This window comes from Chiloscyllium punctatum, chromosome 2 (assembly GCF_047496795.1).
Source record: "Chiloscyllium punctatum isolate Juve2018m chromosome 2, sChiPun1.3, whole genome shotgun sequence".
NCBI lineage: Eukaryota > Metazoa > Chordata > Chondrichthyes > Orectolobiformes > Hemiscylliidae > Chiloscyllium > Chiloscyllium punctatum.
Window position 1 is genome coordinate 82,052,838 of NC_092740.1, and position 4,906 is coordinate 82,057,743.

Consider the following 4,906-nt stretch of genomic DNA (forward strand, 5'->3'; position numbering starts at 1 on the left):
AAAGTTGCCCCTTGGGTCCCTTTTAGATCTTTCCCCATTCACCCTAAACCTATCTCCTTTAGTCTGGACTCCCCCATCCCAGGGAAAAGATCTTGTCTAGATTAGATTACTTACAGTGTGGAAACAGGCCCTTCGGCCCAACAAGTCCACACCGCCCCGCCGAAGCGTAAACCACCCATACCCCTACATCTACATCTACCCCTTACCTAACACTACAGGCAATTTAGCATGGCCAATTCACCTGACCTGCACATTTTTTGGACTGTGGGAGGAAACCGGAGCACCCGGAGGAAACCCACGCAGACACAGGGAGAACCCGGGTCTCCGGCGCTGTGAGGCAGCAGTGCTAACCACTGTGCCACCGTGCCGCCCACTATCCATACCCTTCCTGATTTTATGAATCTCTGTAAGGCCACCCCTCAGCCTTTTCAGACACTTAAGTGAATAATGGTTGTTAGATGGAGATATTATAGTTGGGGGTACAAGTTAGATGTCTGATAAAACTCTGCATAACATTCTCTCTGTTTTTCTGAAGGTTATGATATTATTCTTATTGATATTAATAATATTATGTGTTAATTTGTGTGTCAAAGTGGATTGAACCATGTACAGTTTTGTGTTGGATTTGTATTTCTATATTGTGTGTTATGAAGTGGGGTGAGCTTGGTTTCATTTCTCAAAATGATAAGAAATAGTATGATTTATCGTAATTTATTTACATGCAGTTAAAAGATGTTTCTAAAAGTCTCTGAAATGGATAGATCAGTTCTTTATAAAACAAGGAATACTAAGATGATTGGATTGATCCTGAGTAAGTGTCAAGAGTGTGGTGCTGGAATTCTGATGAAGGGCTTATGCCTGAAGCATTGATTCTCCTGCTCCTCGGATGCTGCCTGACCTGCTGTGCTTTTCCAGCACTGAACTCTCAACTCTGATCTCCAGCCTCTGCAGCCCTCACTTTTCTTCTAGTTAATCATGATTAACAAACACGGGGAAACAGAGACAGACAAAGTTTCCCTTTTGAAAGGAATAACTTGCCAGAAGGTCAGTGAGAAGGTCAGTGCTCTTCGGAGGGTCGGTGTGGACTTGTTGGGCCGAAGGGCCTGTTTCCACACTGTAAGTAATCTAAAGAAAAGAATAGGGGTTTCCTTCAGATGGCCATAAGTGGGGACAAGCCTGAAAGAGGAGCAATGTGGTTAAGCTCAGGACAATATAGAGAAATCCACCATGGTTTAATGTTATTGAGAGAATGCTCCAGAAACAAAAGGCAGTGGGAGAGCAGTTTAAGGAATTCATGTTAAGAAATGGCGGTGTTAGAAGTTTTAATTAACGCCTCATCACGGGACATTAATTAAAAAGGCTAGTATTGAATGGATGTTGATGTTTGCTAGAAAGAATCCAACCAAGCCAGCCGAAAAAGTAACTTTAAAGGCATATAAGATGACCTTTCCCAGAGATTTATCATGGGCTATTGTCACAGGTATAAGAATTGAATCTTTAGATGTTTATTTGTAAGATTGTTTCAACTAATTTTCAACTAATTCTTGTACAGTTTGTAACACAGTTTGTGTCATTTCCTTTCATGTGGGCAAGTTTTGATGTTCTTTTGCTAAAGATATATTGACAGCCTCTTGTAAAAAGAAGTTTAGTGACAAACTACCATGTTAAAGAAATAGTGAAGTTAAACTCGTGATCTGTGAAGTCAGGTTTCACTCTGGAATCTGACATGTTCACTATTACCATCATCTGAGATCATGACACTGTTATGTAGCGGGATCAATGCTGCAGTGTCAGAAAAGGCCCATTTCAGTACCTGAAAAAGAAATTCCCTGAAGGGAGCAGCAGTGTGCTGTTATTAGGTTTCGATTTAAATTGAGGTTAATTCTATGGGCCATTACAGAGGGAATGGAGGCCCTCATTATAATGTTGCCATTTGTACATTAACTTTGTAGCATTGCTACTGCTGTCCCAAGACCCATTGCCACTTCTCCCCAGCTGCCCACAGGATTGGTAGAAACTAGGGGGAATTTCCTTAAAAGTTCCCTCTGCATGTACATATGGTGGATGCTGAAGGAATAACTTGTGGCTGTACTGAGAGAGGGGATCTTCTGCAGGAGACTTACTGTCCAGTTTTGCCCCATCTCCTAGCAAAGTTCCGTAAGATAGCAGAGAACTTTCCAGCCTGTGGTTTAAATTCAGATTTTTGATCGAAGATGTAAATTTAGAAAAGCCCATGCTTGTATATGCGTAATGTGCCCAACAAAGGTATAAACCCAGACAGAAGATTGGAATTCAAAACTGGAATGTAAATAACTAAGGCTTGCTGAAGTTAAAATCTCAGTTTTTATGCTGTGTTGTAGCTTGTCTCTATCCCTGACTTGTCTTTGCAGTTAACAATCACACACACACAACTTTCCTTCAGTAACTGTACATGGCAGTCTCAAAAGATTAAGTCAGTGTGTGATAATACCATTGACATAATCTTCTGTCTCAGATTATCTGCACAATGACCTCTGGTTTCCTGGGACCTTGGGTCCAGACCTTTGGCAATATTTATAAAATATCTAATGGTGACAGGGCTTCAAAGATGTATTATTTTATTTCTATTGTGCAACAGAAGACTGACTGTAGGTCACTTTCTCAGCAGCAAATAGAATCAGATTAGTAACAGGCAAAGGAACAGGCCTGAGCTCCAAAGATATCAGAATAATGTTTGGATCATGTCATATAAGATAGATTCCTTGAAGACAATCTTTTAAAACTGTGAGGATAAGGGAGCTGGAAATTTCTGAAGCCAAACCTTCAGTGTAAAGGTCTGAATGTGACCTCCACTGATTCCTGTTACTGACCCTGTGAAAGCACTTTGAATTGGGAGAGAAACCCCGGTTTAAATATTCTGCCGTCTGCCAGCAGTCACCATGAGCTGCAACTTGGGCAGGTCAACGTTTTCTCTACTGAAGAGTCATCGAGACTTGAAATGTTGTCTTGCTCTCTCTCCAAAGATGCTGCCTGACCCACTGTGATTTCCAGCGCTTGTTGTTTTCAGTCAACGTTTTCTCATGAATGTTATGACTTACCTTCAGTCGTCATTGACTCAAATCTGTTGTCACAGGATTTGACAGGCTGGATGATAATCTGGCCACTGCCCTGATAGAGGCTTTCATTTACAGTAGAACAACCATCAGGATGGCTTGCACATTAAGTGTTGCTTACAAGAAGCATACCCAGCACACCAGGCACAACAGAAGAAACAGCTTTCTCTCACAATGTGCTCATATCCAGCCATCATGACCAGATTAAAACAAAACAACGCAGAGGCTGGAAATCAGGAATAAAGACAACAATTGCTGGAAAGTCTCAGCAGGTCTAGTTACATCTGTGGAGAGAAATCATAGTTAACTTTTTGGGTCCAATGACCCTCGATGGTAGCTACCATCAATTCTGAGGAAAGGTCACTGGACCTGAAATGTTAACTTTGATTTCTCTCCACAGGTGCTGCTAGACCTGCTGAACTTTTCCAGCAATTTCTGTTTTTGTTTCATGGTGACCAGAGTCTCAAAAGATACAGAGGAAAGAAAATAAGACAGTGTTTGTCGCCATGGAATTTCTAACGTATTCCAGCTGTTGGAGGCAAATCTTACAGCAGCAATCCCATGGGTTCAATGTCATTAGCAGGGCCTCACTACCATACAGCAGTCTGCCATTCACTGCCACTCAGAGTAGACCGACAGGAGGTTGGAAGAACACAACAAGCCAGGCAGTATCAGGGGGTGGAGAAGTCAATGTTTTGAGTATAACCCTTCTTCAGGACTGGATGTGGGGTAGGGAGAGCTACAGATAAAGAGGGAGGGCTGGGAGAGCGAGAATAGCAGAATGGTGAGATTGTGATAGGTGATAGGCTCCTAAAGGTAGTTCATCTACAACTTGCAACAGCTCCAATCTATCCAACCAGGTTGCATCCAGTACCTGAGCACAGGTACTGGGTACGACTTGGCTGGTCAATGATTTATCCAGTTTGTGGCTGATAGGAAGGGTCAGTGGGTGGAATGGAAGGCCGGAGGAGGGGCTGGAAAGGGAGTCGGGGGATGGGTGAGAAGGTTATTTGAAATTGGGGAACTCAGTGTTGAGTCCTCCAGGCTGTAGGATAGACATGTTGGAGAGGGAGTGGGAGACGAGGGGTCCTCTTTTCCAAGCATCTCCAGCAGGCCCAAAAAGTCCAGCCTGACATCCAAGTCACTGCCACTTCAATTCCCCCTCACACTCCCTCTCCGATATGTCCACCTCGCCCTCCTCCATTGCCACAGTGAATCAGACTGCAAATTGAAGGAAAAACACCTCATCTTCCACCTGTGCAGCCTACAGCCCGGAAGACTCAACATTGAGATCTCCAATTTCAAATAACCTTCCCACCCATCCCGCTGGATCCCTTTCCAGACATGCTTTCTCCCTTGCAATCTTTCCTTCCAGCCACCAACCAGATTCATTCCTCCAATTCCATTCTTCCACAGATTGTACCCACTATCTGTGTTTACCCATCACCACTCCACCATTCTGATACTCTCTCCACTCCACCCCCCCCCCCCCAACTTTCTCTCTTTATCTGGAGCTCCCCCCTACCCCCACATCCAGTCCTGAAGAAGGGTTATATATACGAAATAATTTGGAGGTGCCTGTGTTGAACTGGGATGTACAAAGTTAAAAATCACACAACACCAGGTTATAGTCCAATCTGTGTTTGTGTGATTTTTAACTTTATACCTGAAATGTTGACTTCCCTCCCTCCTGATGCTCTCTGGTTTGCTGCGTTCTTCCAGCCTCCTGTTTGCCTACTTTGGATTCCAGCATCCGCAGTTTTTCTGCCTCTAACCACTGCCACTCAAGCCTCAGCATGATATAGACGTTGAAT